Here is a 21,477-nt window from a genome sequence, read left to right on the forward strand (position 1 = left end):
GGCCTTTCCTTCTAGTAGTCTATGTTTGTAGACATTAACAAGTTGGCATATACAGGGTGTGTGTGTGTATTAATGTAAAGCTCATTGTAACATTTGAGTGTCTTACTCAAATATAAAAGAAAATTCCCTCTTATTCTCTCCCAGTTTGTTCCCTAAGACTACTGCAGATATAGGTGAAAAGTAAGTGAAATCAATATCAAGTACTTTGCTATGTTATGAAACATTTCACTTATACTTGTTGAAAATGTAGTTTTAAATGTGGGTGCCCCTTTTGACGTCTATGCTTAATACTGCATATTATACAACCTTAGTGGTCGTTTATTCTAAAATTAGCATAGTATCCCTCAGATGTCAGGGTGGGTTTGGGGGTAGTAGTTGGGGCATGGATGGTGTGAAGAGAATACAAGAAGTTTCTTATTCTGGGGGGCTGGGGCCAAAATGTGGGTCCTGGCTAGGCTATGATTTGCCTGTAGCATTATCTCCACCTCTCACATGAATAGCAGACATTTAGCATAATCGGATAGGAACATTCTAGAACTGTTGATGGGCTGCCACTATAGTGCAGAGAAACCAAAATAAATCCACAGTCAGCCCTCCTAGGACAGCTGTCTTGAGCTCAATTGTAGACCCATTCTGGGGACCTCTAGTGTTATTGAGAGGAGGTTTGTGAATATACCAACAAATGCCATCGGGATCTCATTAGCTTCAATTAAATAGACACTAAATTCAACAGACATTATTATATTATAAACACTACAATTCATCAGTTTTCCCAATGTAAGGCTATGAAAGGGATGGCATAATTTCTTTTTTTAAAATTTTTCCCCTTAAGATATTACAAATGTGTCCTTATCCCCCCAGTGACCCCTCATCCCCCCAATCCTGCCCTCACCCTCACCCTCTGTTGTCCACATCCATTGCTTATGCTTATATGCATGCATACAAGTCCTTTGGTTGATCTCTCCCCCTCACCCCCACCCTCTCCTATCTTCCCTCTGAGTTTTGAGCATCTGATCAATGCTTCTCTGTCTCTACATCTGTTTTTGTTTTGCCCTCTATTCCACTTGAGCCAAAACTATTGGGAGGCTGGCAATACGTTTAAGCTATAATAATACCGTGGATGTGCTGAATTAAGAAGAGTTATGGATGTAATAATTGTTCACAGGCTTCCAGAGAGCCATCAGCATAGCATGACTAATGTTTGGGAGGGCACAGATCTTGGTGTGTTTGTCACCTTCCACTCTGATAAACTAGCACCATTTGGTTATATTTCTAGCCTTGTTTTTCCTTCCACACCCTCCCTTCCCCCATGTGGGGAAAACTCATGGGAACAGATCACCAGACCGAGGTCGCCACTGATGCAGGCATGTTGTTCCAGCTCCTGATATACCCCAAGTCTTCCATCCACAAGACAGCCTGGGCCCTGGCTTGTGTAAGCAGACCCAGGGAAAATACCCCAAACTGAAAATCTATCTCCCTAGACTGAAGAAAGAGGCTGGCTGGTAAGTAATGGGGCTTATTAAGGGAAACTTACATACAAAGTGTGTCTTGGGCAGCTGCAAGATGAAATTGGTTCCTGCCAAGCATCACAGAGATCCAAGAATTTTTGTAGGGTAAAGGGATAGTCATGGGTACTATTCCTTGTACAGAAAATATCTTTACATGCTTGACCAGGTCAGGACAACAGCTTATTCCAGGAACTGGCACATAGGAGGAGGCAAGGGAGAGGTGCTGATTTATGTTTGTCTGATCATAACTGCTATCCATTCTGTCTCTAAGGAGGGTTTATGGAAAGCAACCTCTGTTCTGGCCCAGGTCCAGCTTTGGGACAGAGAGCGATAATATCATAGAACAGTGTCCTTCACACTCCACCCCCTTGGGACTGGCTCTTACAATCCCCCTTCCCCTCTCTGCCGCCAGGTGCTCCGGGTGGTCAGCAAGGGGCTTCAGTAGCAGGGAAGTAGCTCGCTTAGTCGCCAATTGACCATATTGGAGAGACAATCTGCTGCAACAGTACAGACAGATACAGAAAAGAGAAAAATGAAAAGAAGCAGTCCAGGTATTAGTAACATTTCCCCCCATCATGACCTCTAGGCCCCAAACCAGTGATTTAATAGCTCACCTAGGCTGGGGGTCAGATCACTTAAAGCATTTGAGTTTTCATATGTGTTAACAGAGAAGCAATATTAGCAGACTTATATGGTATAAAAACACAACATTCAGTTTGGATGTGGCACAGGAACAGTAGAAATAAGTCTAAGATCAGAAAGCTAAATATTTAGTAGGGTCATGACAATTTTATTTGCACCATAATCTTTGATGTTAACATGGCTGCAGCCATGGAAATCTGGCCAGGGGAAGTGATTTTTTTCTGGCGTGAGCCGGGGAGATAAGGAGAAGAATATACTAGGCCAGGACCCTTACCTTCTCTCCTCCTTTAATGTTGCATGAACTGGTCTATGTATAGCGTGTTTCCATGGGTCCCACCAGAGACTGAGCAGTTCTCCCCATGCAGGAGCATGAAGTACCTGACCCATCCCAGTGGAAAGTCCCTTTACAGATTCCAGTAAGTGTCTCTGTTCCAGGGACAATAGGATTTGGTGCCTTGATAGCTTGTTGGCCCTGGCAAACATCGGGTCTACTGCTATGTCCTTTGTTTTCTACACCTTTTCCCTACTGGGTGCCTCAGGCTGAGTTCCCAGCCGGACGTGTGGAGAAGTGCACCCCACAGGGTGGTGATTAAATGTATTAGCGGTTGGGAAAGCACGTCTGTCCACCTGGCCCACATAGGTTTTCCAGTTCGTGACTTTGCTGCTTGAGGACACCATTTTTCCGTCGTACCAACCCAGTTGCCTGTGGGTTATACAGGAGATGGAATCTCCATTCAGTAACTCTATTGACCAGGTCACTATATTTTAAAGGCAGCCCTGCCTCTGTAGCTATCCACCATCCTATTTGGGTACTATGATGTCCACTCTTCCGGTGAACCCAATCTACAGGGTCAACTGACAGGTCAGTTGCTAATGCATGGATTTTTGCCAAGTCATCTGTCGCCTGGAGGTACAGACACCTTCTGGACAAGGACATGGAAAACAAGGTCTGCCTCAGACTCTTGCAAGTGAGTCCAAATACGTTTCTACATCTATTGTCTCCATAAATGCTTGTTCATAATTATTCACTCCTCTGTTTCTACTGTCTAAGCCAGCCGTGGGCAAACTACGGCCCGCGGGCCGGATCCGGCCCGTTTGAAATGAATAAAACTAAAAAAAAAAAGACCGTACCCTTTTATGTAATGATGTTTACTTTGAATGTATATTAGTTCACACAAACACTCCATCCATGCTTTTGTTCCGGCCCTTCGGTCCAGTTTAAGAACCCATTGTGGCCCTCGAGTCAAAAAGTTTGCCCACCCCTGGCTAAGCCATAACCCAACTGGCTGTATACAGGATCAGTGGCCAAGGTTCAGATATGATCACCAACCAGACAGCTCTTAAAGCAGCCCAGGCAGTGTCAGTGGATGATTGGGTGGAAGCTGCCATCCGGGTAGATGGAATACCCCGGCTGAGCCATTGGTGTCCCAGGGCCCAGCTGGAAGTTTTCCTCTTCTTTTTGCAGGTTGCAGGGGTTGACACAGGGATAGGAGCAGCAGTATTTGGAGGGTAGTACTCCTATGCTGCAGGAATACTCGCCATGTGGTCAGCATAGGAGTCTGAGCCGTGTCAGATGCAGGTCAGTGGAACATGTTGTCAATCCAGTTCTTGATGGGAAGGGAAGTTCTGTAACTGGCTGCTCTTTGGTAAGAGGCTCCACCCGTGTTAGCACTATCTATATACACTGCCAGTAATTGCAGTTCTAGTGAGTGTAACCGATTTCTGCCCCCTTCCACGATAGGGACCCAAATCCAAGGGATATTCTCTCTTTCTGCTATTTTTTGCCATAATGCCCAGCCCATGCCTTCCCCGGTTACTGAAATATCTGATTCAAATGTCAACCCCACCTGGGGATTCTAAGGGCTTTAATCTAGTTGACCAGTATTTTCGCCTTTTCATAGGCAGCCTGTTGTTTGGCTCCCCAGCCCCATATAGGGCCCTTTTAAACCAGGTGATATAATGGCTGAAGACATTATGCTAAAAGGGGTATAACTATTCACCCGTACCCCAAAATTCCCACAGAAGCCTGTACCTCTTTCACACTTCGTGGTAATGATAGGCTTGTAGGATGTCTGTGACAGACTCAGGGACAATGTGGGTCTTACCTGACCATATGACTCCCAAGAACGTTAGTGCGGTGCCTGGACCTTGAATTTTCTGTGGATTTACTGCCCATCCTCACTGTTGTAGGTGGTTCAGCATGGCCGCAAGGTGTTCTGCAGCAGAGGCAAATCTTCATAGGTTAACATGTCATCCATGTAATGAGCCCACAATCAGAGGCTGGGAGGGAAAGCAATGACAAGTCCCAAGCCACCATCCCATGGCATGTGGTGGGGCTGCTATGTAGGTAAATAGCCTTGAGGTATACCCCAAGTGGGAAACATTTTCGCACAGATTGTCACTGTGAAGGCAATAGCCTTAGTCTTGTGGCAGAGGAAAGCATCACCCCTTCCAGAAAATATACACCCAACAACAAGAGCGTACTGATAACCCATACCGAGTGGCAGTTGAATGAAGTCTAGCTTAAATGCTTTTGGTACATGGAAGAATGCCAAAACTGAAAAAATGAGGTTTGCCAGGGCCCTGGAAGAAGCAAGCAGCCATCTTGGGGTGCCCAGGCCCTGTCTATTCATTTAATGTGCAACCATTGTTGACTCACATTAATTTCCCTGATTCAGGAGCAGACTGCTGCCACGTTACAAGGACACCTGACAGCAAAAGGCAATGAGGGGTCATTTTCACAGAAGGAGAAAGGGCTTCATTTGGTTGCTGCTGCCTTTTCATGAAAGTCAACGAGAGCATAACTTTTCCTATGGAAAGGATTCAGTTTTCTTACATAATCAAAGACCCGATTAAGACAACATAAAAAACCCAGGAAGTTATTTTGATAAAAGATAGAATCTTTGTTTTCTAGGCAGAAAACTTGTTACAATATCTTATCAGGAGCAGAACCACAGTCCAAAAAACTTCATCCTTTTAACAGAAAGAGGAACAAACTCTAAATCTGCATCAGCTTACTTTTGATATTTTAAATCCATTTACATAATTGATCCATTTTGAATCTTAGCAGCTTGACCACACATTAAAAATTTTCCCCAAAGTTTTCTTTTCACAAACCTACAATTATTGCTAAAGGTTTCATCTTAAAACCTTTTTATTCGACACAAATCTATATTTAATTTATTAGTTCTGAACAATTATGGTTAGGTTACGCACAAAAACTTCATGAGATTTTAGACAAAATTAGCCATGATTCTAAGTTATTCTTATTAGTTTTTTTTGCCGATAACTCTATAGACAAGTCCAAATTATAGGAATACCTCAATGAAATATTAACACAGTATTAATATGATTTCTAGTTGCCCTGCTAATGTTTCCTTTCTCCTCTCAAAGAACAGTGAAGAAACTTTAAACATTCTGTGATATTTTTATCTTTATAGGAGGAAAAGTTATCTTAAACTGCTTCAGCTTCAGAGGATTCCATGAAGAGTAAGTTTTTTTGATATACAGTGGGGCCTTGACTTACGAGTTTAATTCGTTCCGTGATGGAGCTCGTAACTCAAATTACTCGTATGTCAAATCAACAGTGAATGAGTGAAACACGTGATGCTGGGCTGATGTTGTGGCGTTCACTGTGACGTTCGCTGCGCCAACTAGCGGTGGGGTATCTGACGCTGGCTCGTAACCCGAATTTTAGCTCGCAACTCAAAGCAAAAAATTGGCCGAGAGACAGCTCGTATCTCGAAAAACTCGTTAGTCGGGACACTCGTAAGTCAAGGCCCCACTGTATCTCTGACTTTGTTATTTCTCCTTCTGAGGAAAAGTAGAACAGCTTTTAGCTTGGTTTCCTGATTACTTAATTAAAATCTCACAGCAAAAGCTTTGTATGTAATATGGTGAAAATAAGGGAAGTGCTGAATGTCAGCACTAAGTACTATGAGTTGATGAAGAATGTTAATAATGGGTGATGAATATGATACTATCATATAGTAGTTTCATTATGTTTCCTGATACACCTATGTATGCTTGAGTATATTTCATTTATACTATACCTCAATTGAAAAAGGACTTGAAGTTTTGAATTGCCTTGACGCATTAAAATATTTTACAATGTTACTAGTCCGTTATTTTATGATTAACTCCTGCTTTGGAACACTAGAAAGGGGAGAAAAAAAGGAATGTTCTCACTTATTCATATCCCATATTAAAGAAGTAAGAGACTGTACCAACAGAGTGAAACTATGAAAAAAGCGTTCTAACAGTAATCTGAAATAGCACTAATTAAAATTGGAACTCTGTATACAGGGGAATTGTTAAATTTTATGCCCACTGAAATAGCAAAATAATTATACTTTAGTTACAAAAATAAAGAATGACTTATTTTTAGCATATTTTATAACACCCTACTTAAAAGTTGAATAGCTGCAATAAAACGCATTAGGCAGATGTGGCTACAGTACTTGCTTTGAATGCCAGCTGGATCTGTAATTACATTTTGGGGGAGATGAAGACTTGAATGGTTGCATAGAATGTGGTACATAATATTACCTGCCAGCAGTGCTATTGTAGACACTCTTAATTAAAGAGTACGTTTCAATATATTTAATTTATAATGTGTTTTATTATATTTTTAAATTAAAGATTTATATCCTTAAATATAAATTTTTATTAAGTATTAGGATATCTATCCTTATATTAAAAAGGAGATAGATATACAACATTTAAAAAAATCTCATCCAATGATATGTTTTTATTTTTTTTAGAGAGAGGAAGGCAGAGAGAGAGAAACATCGATCAGTTGCCTCTTGTACACACCGCGACAGGCGATTGAACCTACAACCTTTTAGTGTATGGGACAACGCTCCAACCAACTGAGCCACCCAGCCAGGTACTTTATACATCATTTTTTAATGTGAGATTTGACTTTTATCACATTGCCTTTAACCAAAAATAGAGGCCAGTTCCTGAGAAATAAATCACAGGTTATAGATTAGAGAAGAGTTTTTAAAATAGTTTGATCAGTAGTTCTGCTATTTCTCTTATTAGCACAGATACTGAACAAATTTACCTGCCATTTAAATCTATAATTGAGAGACAAGAAAGCATTTTGGCAGGTGAAAAAGGACAATCAATTGAAAATTAGATGCAAGAGAAATCCCTTCAAAACCAGCATGCTAGATTTTCATATTGTTCAAGATTGTGAGTCTCAGATCTGCATTCAAGGCCAAAAGATGATACTGATTTGCAACTGCCAAGATATGTCTAAGGAAGTCACTTTTAAAGGAGATTGACAGTGAAAGCAATTTTAGGGGTCAGCCTCCTCTCGTGTATTTGAAAAGGGAAGTGGGTTAGTCTCATTCTCCAGTTATCCCCATAACCGCTCCCCAGCACCCCTTCTGCTGTCAGCTCTGTGTCTATGCACTGTACCCTCGACGGACAGAGTTCGAAGCCGAGGCTGGCTGCCCTGCACACTGTGCCCCGTCTGCCGGCTGACCTCAGCGGAAGGGAAGTTGACGATGCTGCCCTTTCTCTCTCACCTGAACTTTATTCTCTACATATTGAAACCTCCACTTTACTGAAAAATCAGGAATATCTGCAATGTGTTAATAACAAAGATGTGTGTAGGAGGGAGGAGATATCTTTAAAACTGCATGCTAAATGTGACATTTTTGGGAGTGAAAAGGAAAAGCAATTATGGAAAACTCCCCTTCCTAGCGTTTACCTTTCTGTCAGAGGGAACTTCTGTTCCTAATCTTTCCTGAGCAAGTCGCCACCCCTCTTCAAGAGGTTCTGGTTCCTGAACCTTCAGAGGAACGTCCGGCCTGGGAATCTGGCTTTCTCCTCAAGCCTGTAATTCACCCACCCCCTAATTTGATTCCTGAGTATAGAAGGATAATACCACCTCCGTGGGAGTCAGCAGGAGACTGCAGCTAGGAAGTGGCCTGGTACTCAGGAGACCGAAAGTCTGGTCTGTGCAGGACCCCCCACCGCTGAGAGATGTGCTTTCTTAGCCTTTCAAAAAAAAATTTACACACACAGTTCTCATAAGGTGAATGCAACACGTTTTTCCATAAATGAAACATTTTCCCAATGAATACAGTGAACCATATTGTTAAACTCAGTAAGGGCAGTTCTCTTTGTTCAAACTTGTTTCTCCAGACAGTGCTTCGAGCCGTGGTTTTCAAAGCGTCACCTGGGACGCCTGGAGGTCCATCAGGCCAAGTTATTTTAAGGTAAGTCCTGAGATGTTATTTGCCTTTGCTACTCATTCTTTAACAGTGAAATTCTCCAGAGCCTCTATTGCCATCATCATCCTGACAGCGAATGGAATATGTGCTTGTGGATCCTGTGTCTTCTAAAATCTTCCAAAGTAAGCTCTTCCAAAGTAACATTTAAGAGTGTAAAAAAGGTCCCGAGACCTAACTTTTGACAACCCCTGACATAGAAGGTAATAGATGCAAGTTACTCATTTCTCCTCCTTGAAACCACAGATCGATCCACCCCGGACAGATGCTCTTCAGGTGTATCACAAACACCAGGAGCCTCACAGTCACAGCTCGTCCCTGCCTTGAGCATATCCAAGGCCTGGCCCGGACGTCCTTCCCATAAAACGCTCTAAACAGAGGCTGGCAGTGTGGTTTCCCTTTAGCCCAGAGCTGGGATTTTTATTTTCTCCTTCCTCCAAAGTTGAGATTTTCTTCCCCCAGGAGGCATCTATATCTAAACATTGTACGGAATGTAGTTTCAGAATAAATGAACATACATATATTATATAGAAAGTCTTATATATAAAATCTAAGAATGATCAGTTTTAACAATAAGAAATCAAGGAATTTCTGTAGATGTTATGCCATTTCTGTAATAGATAAGCATTTACACTCTACAAAATGATAGTAGGTCTAAGGACATATAAGCTTAGTCCTTTAATTTGCTAGAGAAGAAAAGTTAAGACAAAGAAATCTGTTTTTAAAAAATCCAGAGTGAGCTTTAATAGGTTAACTACTGAGAAACTAGCAGGGCTGTCATGTGCCATGAAGTTTGAGAGCAAACAACCAGTCAACATTGACCATCCAATTATAGTTTAATAGTCAGTGCAAACTTTTGCTTTTTAGTTTTGAATTTCTATCGGATTCCTTGTATTCTATCTACCTTAAAAACAGCAGGAAGGAAAAAAAGCCGAACTTATTAATAAGCTAAAGTTTGTCTGTAAAGTTGATTTCTGGTATTTCTATTCCATAGGGCTTCTATGTGTACCAAGAGGTTTCCTGTTACTTACTTAGAAACCACTTCTCTTCTTAACTACAGGACCTACCTATTATTTTATCCCAGATCCTCAGAGGCAAAGCGTAGCTTAAGAACTTATAAAACCCTGCTTCTTACTCACATGCTCTTTACCACTTTAAAAGTTACTTCCTGGTGCCAGATACACTGCTAACTGTGGTTCACAACAAAAAATAATAGGTCAATACAAAAAGACTTAGGGTATTTGTCTGCTGTTTTTCTTAGGACATAACATCTATAAAGGAAAAAATGATCATGACTATTAGAAATAAAATAACATTTAAAACTACAAAAAATGTTATCCTGATAAATGTAAAATACTTTTCATATGTTACCCTCAAATACCTTGCTTTAGTTAAGTCATTATCCCTGCAGTGCAATAGATCCAAAGAACATAAAACTGCTCGTCCAATATTGTTCACATATTGAATGGTATAGCTAGAAACATATCTAAGTCTCTTGAATCATGTCTGCGTGCCCAATGAGAGGGAGGGAATGACAGACAGAGAGTGAGTTAGTTTTAGGAGTAGGAAAACAGTGAAGCAATTGGCTAGCTATGCTTTTTAGATCTAGTCTTTGAAGTTCCAAGATAATAAAACAGACTAGACAGAGCCTATTCTCTAAGCTGAGTAAGAGAACAAATAATCCCAATGTTACAACAAAGAAAATAGCTGCTGAAGTTAGATATTATTTACTCCTCTTACAGCAGCATTAGGTGATGAAAGTTTATATAGATGAATAAACCATTCATTTGGAAAGGAAAGCATATATTACACTGAAATCTAACACAGAAAAATGCAGGTCTTTCATATCCTTAGGGAACATTTTTCCTAACTACATGTTAACTACTAGGCCTTATGGTCTTTTTCAATGAGGTTGTCTTTTCTAAACAGCACCATTAGTGGGAACCCAAGAAGCCCTAAAACAGTCTCTGTTTCCTATAGATTAATGTCATATTAGTAAATCTCAGAGAATACAAGTTATTTGGCCCATTCACTCAATTCTATTAATGCAGGCCCCAGTCAATCCAAATATTTCTCTTTTCCCTAATTACTCCCATTTTCCAGTCTCTGCCTTTGCTCATGCCATTCGCAGTACCTATACAGTGGGGCCTTGACTTACGAGTGTCCCGACTAACGAGTTTTTCGAGATACGAGCCGTCTCTTGGCCGATTTTTTGCTTTGAGTTGCGAGCTAAAATTCGGGTTACGATCCAGCTTCAGATACCCCACCGCTATTTGGCGCAGTGAACGTCACAGTGAACACCACAACATCAGCCCAGCATCACGTGTCATTGTAATGGTGAAAAGTGATCTGACATACGAGTAATTTGAGTTACGAGCTTCGTCACGGAACGAATTAAACTCATAAGTCAAGGACCCACTGTACTCTCTTTCACAATCACCTTTTCACACCATGGTTCTGGGATTGCCTGTTGCTAAAACCCAGTTCAGAGACTACCCTAAGTTTTGTCTTTTTTAAAAAATATATGTTTTTATGAATTCCAGAGAGGGAGAGAAAGAAACATCAATGATGAAAGAGAATCATTGATTGGCTGCCTCCTGTACATCCCCTACTGGGGATCGAGCCTGCAACCGGGGCATGTGCCCTTGACTGGAATCGAACCTGGGATCCTTCAGTCCGTAGGCCAATGCTCTCCACTGAGCCAAACCGGCTACGGCAGTTTTGTCCTTTTAGATCGGAATAGCACAAGCAGTGAGTAGGTGGGGATCCTGGAGTCAGACATCTCGATCAACTACTTCCTAGTTATGGGCAAGTGAATCTTTCTCTTCACAGTTTCCTCTCTAGTAAGTGAGATTGGAGGTTTAACCTACCACAGGGTTATTGTGAGGATTAAATAATGTATGCAAAGCACTAGGCCGCTGACTGACTGATGCACAGGGGGTTCTCAGTAAGGGCCCGCTGTCATGTTCTTAAAGTGAAAATAATTGCGTCCTCTCCTGGCTCCAATTGCACTTTCTGTTCTTCTTTACCAATCTCTCTCCACCTTGGATTAGTTAACATACACACCAAAGTATGTCTTCTCTAAGGACAGGATAAAAACAAACAAACACCTCCTTATTTTTTTATCTTCTATAGCCTTTGTATACTATAATAATGGGAAAGCTAGCATTTATTAAACACAAAACACATGCCAGAAATCAAGTGAGCTTTTTACATGCATCCTCTCATTTCATTTCCATAACCACCCTATGTAGCAAGTAACATCAGTCACCCCCACTTTACAGTTGAAGAAACGGGTTTAGAGAGGTTAAGTAACTTGCTAAATGTTCCATAGTTAATGGGGACTTTGATTCTACATCCCAAACTCTTAACAACCATGTTACACTGAATGACCATAATCTTCACCGTAAAGATGTGTATTGCCTCTGCTGTGCAGTGGGCTCTTCATAAATAACCACTACCTTGGAGAGTCATGTCTGACAATTTTTACTGTGAAGAGTGAAATTAACAAGGAAGTTTACAGAATTGTGTCATGGAGTCATAGAGGGGACCTGCAGTACAGTTAATCCATACTGTTGTTGTATAGAGCCTGGCCCATGGACCAGCAGCTTAGCACCCCCGGAGGCCTGCTGGAAATGCAGAATAACCTTGGGCCCCACCCCAGAGACAGTGCATCACAACCTGCATCTTAGTAAGATCTCCAGTTTAAGAGTCATTTTTTATAGAGGCCTCACACTGGCAATTCTCCACTTCTTAAGAACAGAAAAAGGAAAATTAGACTCCGGGGAATTTTCTTTCTGAAAGTGTTAAGAGATCATGGAATAAAATATGGAAGGAATGTGTAAGAGTGCCTTTCCAATAAGTTATTTTTAATATATATATTTTATTGATTTTTTACAGAGAGGAAGGGAGACAGAGAGTCAGAAGCATGGATCAGCTGCCTCCTGCACATCTCCTTCTGGGGATATGCTCGCAACCAAGGTACATGCCCTTGACTGGAATCGAACCTGGGGCCTTTCAGTCCGCAGGCCGACGCTCTATCCACTGAGCCAAACCGGTTTCGGCTCCAATAAGTTATTTTTAAATGATAAGTGATAGTCTAAGAAACCTCAACTAGGAACAGAGGGTCTTAGTTCCTGAGGGTCTTAGTTCCTGAGTATATGGAAGATTATAATGAGTTGTAGAATATAAGTTCTGAAAGTAGAGTCTTTATCTCATTTATTGCTGTATTCTCAAAGCATAGAAGAGAATCTGGTACATAGTAGGGACACAACAGATATATGTTGAATGAATAAAGGTATGCTCTTAAGATTCTCAGGGCAATTCAAGTACAGTATATCCCCTAAAAAGTAGAATTGGGGACAGGAATAACTTCTAGATCAGTGGTTCTCAACCTTCTGGCCCTTTAAATACAGTTCCTCATGTTGTGACCCAACCATAAAATTATTTTCGTTGCTACTTCATAACTGTAATGTTGCTACTGTTATGAATCGTAAATATCTGATATGCAGGATGGTCTTAGGTGACCCCTGTGAAAGGGTCGTTCGACCGCCAAAGGGGTCGCGACCCACAGGTTGAGAACCGCTGTTCTAGGTTCTCAAACTTTAGAGAAGTGATTTGTCTTATGTGTTCTAATATGAAAGAGGTTTTCTGCCATTAAGGAGGACACAAGGAGGTGAAGAGAACATAATGTTAATACCAAAATATGCCTTATATAAGAGGCAATAACATATTACATAATGGAAAGAAAAATTATCTTTTCTTTATATGTTCCATTTTCTTGTTTTAGAAAACTCCCGGGCTTAATAAAACCCGAATTTTGTTCTTTAAAAATTGCCTCAGAAGTTTTGCTAGGGACAAGGTGATTAATTCTGCACCGATTTCTGGACACCAGGGAGCACAGCTCAACAGGCCCAATAATAAAGCCAGATATCTTAACACTTACTTTTAGCTCAGTTTAAAGAGAACAGCTGTTTTCACTCCAGTATCTACTCATCATGATGAACTAACGTTGCAGCGTGTCATATCCTCTTTCGGCATTAAGCCTCCAGGCCAGAGACACACTCCTAACAATATTAGGAAGTAAAACAGTAAATCTGTGTCTGGTCAAGTCAGACAGCCTAATTAACCCTTCAGTTTATAGTTAAATAGAACAAATGTAGACACGAAAGGCTTTGTCGCATTGATTACTGGATAACCAAGATTTCTTAACTATCCTTAAGAATCGATAATATCGGATTCATTTACCGATTTCATTGTCAGAATGTTACAAAGGCTGCTGAGGTTTAACTCTCTTGCATTCACGAAAGGAGTAATCTATCGTGGAGTGTTAGAGCAAAAATGTTCCATTGTAAATAGAAATTTTGAAATGTTTTTAGCTAAAGAACTGAAATTAAAGCAGGACAACTTTTATCATAGCCCAACAAAGCCACCTATATTCATGACAACAGCAAATGTTTATTATTTCTTTGGGTTTCTTATAGATACAACTTACTTTCTAAGGAAGGTAAGATAATTCTAGGATTTTTTGGTTAGTTTTACCATTATGACAGAAGTAAAATGCATAAGAAAAAGAAAAGTTATTTTGTAAGAACTTAATGCTAGCAGGGACATTGTCCCTCACAAACGTTCCTGGCAGTGTCCTGGTTGTGCCTACCTCTGAAAGCCGTCTGCTTACCTCTCAGGTAACTCCCGTGGGTAACCCCAAGGCTGTATTTCCTTGACAAGGAAAACTGAAAATATCTGCAGGGGAATGAAACAGTGTTTCAATCTACCAAGCAAAGTAACTCCAAAGGGTTGATGGACGACAGATAAAAAATGTCAAGTGTTCCCCAAATTAAATAGTTCAGTCATAAATCATTCAACTCAGGCAAGAGCGAAAATAAGAGCGTTTGTCCTAACAGCCACCAGAAAGAAAGGACACATTCCAGCTGCAGTGACAACATTGCTTCCTCCGGCAATCCCTGACAGCAACACGTCTGAGAGCACAGGGAGGACAAAATAGAAATATCTACCTTTAATGGGTGGAACCCCATGACATATTTCCAAAGAGAGAGCTCATGCAGAGAGGAAAACCAAACCAAACCATAAAACCAGAACTGCATCTTTCAACAGAAAAATCCCTGACATGCCTATAAAAATGATCAGAGCACTGAGCACAGCAGTCACCTTTGGCTGAAATAGACCAAGTAATTGCAAAGGTATGGGAGAGGGATTTTCTTGGCAGGATGCACACACCGAGAAAATAAAAGACCTTAAACAGGCTCAAGGTAATAGATGTCAGTTTCATCATCTAGCTCTGAGTCACTGTGTACATGTGCTGGGAGCTACTTAAAAGTCCAAAATGTCGCATGACCTTTTGTCTATTCTTTTTTTTTTTTTTGGAACTAGCGTTTTGATTGAAAAATAATACTGTCACTGGCATATTCCTCTAAAACAGTGGTTCTCAACCTTCCTAATGCTGCCACCCTTTAATACAGTTCCTCATGTTGTGGTGACCCCCAATTTCATTGTTACAAATCGAACATAATTAAAGCATAGTGATTAATCACAAAAACAATATGTAATTATATATGTGTTTTCCGATGGTCTTAGGCGACCCCTGTGAAAGGGTCGTTCGACCCCAAAGGGGTCGCGACCCACAGGTTGAGAACCGCTGCTCTAAAATGTTGTGTGTTTGTGTGAATATATATTTTATTTGTTTTTCTCCACAAATGAAAGCATACTTTATATATACATAGGTACTATTCTGAACCTGATCTTTTTGCCAAAAATATACTTTGAAAATATTTCTGTTAACTCAAAAACATCTGCTTCACTGAAAGGACTAAATGATATTACATTGATTGGATGTCCCATAATTTATCCAACCAATCATTAACAGTAAAAATTGCTTTTACAATTAAAAACAATGCAGGGACCCTCTTTCTGGGGTTATATCTGTATGAATATACCTTTGGATAATTTTGTAATACTGCATTGCTTGTCAAAATTTGTGTTCCTAATTTTGATAGAACTCAATCAAATTTGTTAGAGTTAATCCACCAGCAAAACTTTGAGGATGTCTGTTTATATATACCCTCACCCACAATATATTTGATCTTTGGAGAATCTGATAGGTGAAATGGCATTTCATTTTTGTTTTAATTTTAATTTTCAAAACATTAATAAGCATTAATGTTTTGAAAATTCATTTTCAGTGCCATTTGTATTTATTTTTTAAAAATATATTTTATTGATTTTTCACAGAGAGGAAGGGAGAGGGATAGAGAGTTAGAAACATTGATGAGAGAGGAACATCGATCAGCTGCCTCCCGCACACCTCCCACTGGGGATGTGCCCACAACCAAGGCACATGCCCTTGGCCGGAATCGAACCTGGTACCCCTCAGTCCGCAGGCCGACGCTCTATCCACTGAGCCAAACCGGTTAGGGCAGTGCCATTTGTATTTAAATGTGAATTTGGCTTGTTTATCTTTCATTGATTTGTAGAAGCTCATTATATTCCACATTTCATCAAATCTAAGACATCATTAATTGTAACCCAAAATTCTGTCCTTTAAGTTAAGAAACAGTGCTTTTTTATCAGCTATAATTTTTAATTTGAATATATTAAATAATCCTTTTACCCTTAAGTAGGCAGATATTTTTGTCATGTTTCACTCTCTCACATATAGACAGGAAATAAACCAAATTTCTCCAATGTCTGACTCTTCAGAATCATTGCAACAGAGTCCTCCGTGTTCATGGTTTTCCATATAACGGTGTCTCTGTGCAATCAGAGGACTGGTATTGAAGTATTTCTTTTAATCAGTTACTCAAAGAACTAAAAGCCTGCAGGGCTGGGCTCTTAAGCTGACATTTAATGTTGTTGACATTCTAGCCTGCTCTTGACCCCAGCCAGCTGCAGGAATGTTGCTAAAGGAGTCTGATATCCCAACCTTCCCTCTCCTCCCACAGCCATCTGTTTCTACAGATGACACCAGGAAGCTTCCGGACATCCTCATTCCAGAGATGCTGAAACGAGGGGAAGACGTGAATACAATGAACACAGTTCTCAATAAGAAAACTGGACTTTGCATTAGGGGTTGTAAATATATTTCTCAGGCTGGTACTTTTATTTTGACTAATATTTTTTATCATCAAGAATGTTTACATGTTCATGTGGTCAAATGTATCATTTTTTAAATATATGGAGTATGAATTTTGTGTCTGGAGCTTCCCACAGAAATATTATAGAAAAAAAGCCCATACTTCCCAAGGAACAGTTTTTTTTTGGTCTTTTTTACTTTTAAATTTGTGATCTAGGGTATAGGATATAGGGTATGTGTGTATGTTGTGTGTTCAGTAGAATGTCTGAGGTAGAATTTCAGCTTTTTCTCAAACTACCCAGGTTTTCCACTATCATCATATACTACTAAATTTTCACATCTGTGTTGGTTTATTTTATAGTTTAGCTTCCTTTCTTTTATACACTGATCTATCTATATTCTCAGAAAGTATAATACAATTATCTTCTGTAGTGAAACTCTATGAAATATAAATCTTACTGTAATATAAGTGGGCTTTCAATTCTCCTTTTTCTTAAGTTTTCTGCCTTTTTGAGTACTTTTCTCATTAGTTGAAGTTACAATCACTTTATTCTCTTTATTGTCACAATATTGAATTTACATGATTTAGAGAGTTGCAATCTCTAGAATATCAATTTACTGTCTAAGAACAATGAACTCATTCTACTTATTAAAATCTCATTCTATGTTTTTAAACTTTCAAATACATAAGTCCTGTTCACTTATATTGTTAAATTTATATCTCACTATCTTACTAGTTTATTGTCATTGTGAATAGGTTTTATTTAACATTTTCTAACTAGGTATAATGCGCATATAAAGAAGCTGTCGATTTTGTAAACATGCTGATTACTCCAAATTCTTCTTAGTTTTAATATTTTTTCCAGCTCATTCTGGCTCCAAAGCCTATACTCGATTATACTCTACTGCATCCACATCAAATGCCTGCTCTCATAGGTGCTTTCTCCTCCTGGAATCTCTCCTCTTCTTCAGTCTTTTCCAGGTTAGCTTTAATGTAAACAGCCACCAGCTGTGCATTCCCTTTCATGGCCTATCTCTGGCCTTCTGTACTACACTGGTTTGCTCTTATTTATAGGTGGTCTGCAACTTTAAATATTACATGTCTTGTATTCCCAGCACCTAGTAAAGTGTGCTGCCGGAGGCCGGTCCATCCTTGCTGCTTGAAAGAGGCATCTGCACAGCATGTGTTTCAGTGGACCTGGCGTATGTAGCATACTGTTTTTAATATGTTTGCTCCCTTTAGCGCCATGTGTTTTAACCAAGGTCACCTCTCCGAGAAAGGTTGTTTCCCCAGGTGGGGATCTTTCCCTGAGGTTAGGGAGGGGATACAACCCCTTAATTAAGTGCCAGGCGGGTAATTAAGCTACATGGTCTTTACTCCCTGGAATGGAGATGAGAAACACCTTAACCCTTGTAATAGAAATTGACGGGATTGGAATCCGCTGGTATAAATACGGATGTAACAAGACAATAAACGTCAGATCCTCATCAGTTCCTGACCAGAACTCCGACCAGAACTTTGGCTGGAGATCCTGGCTATAGGTCCTGACTAGGCTGCTGACCAACTGAAGGCTGTCTTCGTGTCATTCCTTCTTCGCCGACTCCGTCCACACCTTTGGGGACCCCTGGACCTGCTGGGATTGGACCCCAGCAGTGTGCCATCTATTGAATGTGATCAATAAATACCTATTAAATGAAAAAAAAAACTAACACAAAGAATAGAAATTCAGTTTTAAGAGCCCTGGCTTCTATATCTTTGCATTTTATTAGTGGTTAGTACACTTCCCTGCACATAATAAATACTCAATAAAGGTGAACTACTGGCTCACTATACTCCTTATACTTTTAAATATGCCAGTGCATATACTAGTAGATGCTACTTCTTTTTAAATAATCCTTGAGGTTGTTAGGTTTCTCTTAGACTACTCTCTAGTCCATGGTCGTGCAAAGACAAGCAACAGTTATGCACAGGAATGTATTCAGAGGCTAGAGCTACTTTTCCTCAGACCCAACAAACATAGGGTTTTGTCATCTTACACCACATGGAAGTGGAATAGAATTGAAAAGTCAAAGCACAGTTGGACATATGAACAATGGGAAGTCATTGACTGAATGAGTATCATCCTTTTGAGGTCCACCATGATGACCACCACTGTTGCTAGTAAGAAAACATCTTAGAATAAATGCCTGGACAACAAGAGGGGGAAAAGGAGAATTGACATCTGCATTTACCCAGCATTCTACACTTCCCTTGATTTCACAATCATTCTGTTCCTACCTTTATTTTTTAAAAAATATATTTTATTGACATTTTACAGAGAGGAAGGGAGAGGGACAGAGAGAAACATAGATGAGAGAGAAACATCCATCTGCTGCCTCCTGCACACTTCCCACTGGGTTTGTGCCTGCAACCAAGGTACATGCCCTTGACCGTTATCGAACCCGGGACCCTTGAGTCTGCAGGCCAATGCTCTATCCACTGAGCCAAACCGGTTAGGGCATGGACTGAATGTTCTTGAGCATCTCCAGGAAGGCCTGCGGGGATGGTGCCTCCACATTCTGGAAGGTGTTCTGGACTCTGCGGTACAGGAAGAAGTATTGCGCCTTCAGCCAGATGAACCCAAAGTGGTTCTCATCAAACAGGATGAAGACTCCAGGTAAGCGACTGGTGAAGGTGAATTCAAAAAAGGTATCAGTAACAGTGTCCACGCCATAGAAACACATCCTGCAGGTTCGGGGGTAGTTGTGGAGTCTTGAGCGCACGCCCACAGGCAGAACAAACGGGACAGGCTGCTCCTCCGCAGCTGCAGCCCCGAACTCCCCCACGCTGGGCTGGGCAGGGCTCTGCCAGCCATGGCCCTGGCTTTCCTCAGTTCCTTTTTCTTGCTGCTGCTGCCGCTCCCGGATCACCTGCTCGTCAATCTCCTGGACCACGCGGAGAGCTCGTTGAAGTTGCGGAAGATCTCGCCATTTCGCAGCTGGATGCGGCGCATGAGGTGGATCTCTAACGCCTTGGCTGTTCCGGTGACCCTCGTGACCCTGGCATACTTCCCATGGAAGCTGAGTATGGCAATCGTTAGGCCGAAGGTATCGCAGTTGCCTTGGAATAGGCCTGGCCTGATGAGGTCGTCCGGGTGGCTCGGCGGGAGGTAGAGGCGGCGGTAGGTCAGGCTGTCCTCCTTCACCAGCACCCACCTCTGTCCTCCCCAAAGCCACGTTAGTGAATCCGCTTGGTGGTCTGTCATCTTGCACCGGGTGGTGAACCTGTCCTTCAGAATCTGCATGTGGCCGTGGTGGGGCCTGCTGTCGAGGCCTTCCATGCACTCCACCGTGGCTGATTTCCTCTCCGTCAGGCGAATTCTGAACGAGGGCTTGAAATGCATTGGGTCATCCACATGGCTGTCAAGGGAAGGCCTGTACCTCCAACCAGTAATGCATAAGCCGTCCACCACGACATTCAGCAGTGTTCTATAGAAATTATCTAGCTGCCACAATCCCAAAATGTGTCTGTATGGGTGGAACAGCTTCGCATAGACTTCTCGATAAGACATACCGATCTCCAGGTTCTGCAAGTTTTCACCAACGCCAAACTCCTCGCGGCAGCGCCGTCTCCAGATGCTGTCGGTGTGCAGGATGTGGTGGAATTTGGTGCAGGCCTGGGCCAGGCTGGCCAGATCAGTGCCGGGAAGCGAGGCGAAGATCTCCACCAGCAACTCCACCGGCAGGTCCTGCAGCGAGCAGCGCGGGGGCGCCGGAGGCGGCATGGGGTTCGCGATTCCTCCACTCCCCGCACAGCACCCCGCTGCCGTGTCCGCCTCCACGTGCTTTTCTGCCGGGGCCAGGGCCGGTTTGCCGTCAGCAGCTGCTGTCAAAGCTGGGCGCTGGCATTCCTGACGACACGGACGACACCGCGAAGAGCCCACGCCGCAGAGGCAAGCGCACTCCTCCATGCCTCCACGTGTAACAGCCACCACAGTGTGAGCTGCTGATCCTCAGACTGGCTTTAAGCCGGCTCCTCCCGCCCAAGAGTCCAGCCACGCCCCCAGGGCCTAGCCACGCCCCTCAGAGAGGAGCCAATTGTAGGACTTTAAACCCATACCGAGGAGAAACCAAGATGCTGGCATAGGCAAACACGGGAGATTGCTGCCTTGCACAACCACTTCAAAAATGCAACCAAAAGACTGAACAGACATCATCCAGAACTGTTGGGGACCAACCCCAACAGGTCCAGGGGTCCCCAAAGGTGTGGACGGAGTCGGCGAAGAAGGAATGACACGGAGGCTGCGTTCAGTTGATCAGCAGCCTAGTCAGGACCTCTAGCCAGGATCTGGTTAGGAACTCCAGCGAAGTTCTGGTCAGGATCTCCAGCCAAGTTCGAGTTAGGATCTCCAGCGAAGTTCTGGTCAGGATCTCCAGAGAAGTTCTGGTTAGGTTCTCCAGCCAGGTTCTGTCTTGGATCTCCAGCCAGATTCTGTCCAGGTCCTCCTGCCATGTTCTGTCTCTAGGTTCTCCAGCCAAGTTCTGTAGCCAGGTTCTGTCCAGGATCTTTGCCATGTTCTCTCACTAGGTTCTCTCTCTAGGTTCTGTATCTAGGTTCTGTGTGTAGGTTCTATCCTGAGAACCCCCACACTCGGGACGGATAAGACTCCACCAGGGTGCTGCAGCCCCCCTACAGAGGATAAGTAGGGTAAGAAGGTGGATAGTACAGAACTTAGATTGAGAAGATGTGCCATACTGAGTCCAAGAAAGAAGACTCTGTATTGATCCTTAGATTGAGAAGATGTGCCATACTGAGTCCAAAGAAAGAAGACTCTGTATTGATCTTTAGATTAAGAAGATGTGCCATACTGAGTCTAAAGAAAAAAGACTCTGTATTGATCTTTTAACACATATGCTTGCTAGCAGAGGAGTTAAGGTTACTCCCAGTCAGATGGAATGTTTTATACAAGAAGTATGTCCATGCTTTTCTGAGGAAGGAAAGGTGCCGGAAAGG

At 41.9% G+C, this 21,477-nt stretch overlaps 1 pseudogene; it reads right to left on the reverse strand.

Annotated features, from left to right (window-relative positions):
• Nucleotides 1-18,945: 18,945 nt before the first annotated feature.
• On the reverse strand, nucleotides 18,946-20,614 carry LOC106696664 (annotated as a pseudogene).
• Between the last annotated feature and the right edge of the window lie 863 nt (nucleotides 20,615-21,477).

The sequence above is a fragment of the Myotis lucifugus genome, unplaced genomic scaffold (genome assembly GCF_000147115.1).
Source record: "Myotis lucifugus unplaced genomic scaffold, Myoluc2.0 scaffold_0, whole genome shotgun sequence".
NCBI classification, from domain to species: domain Eukaryota; kingdom Metazoa; phylum Chordata; class Mammalia; order Chiroptera; family Vespertilionidae; genus Myotis; species Myotis lucifugus.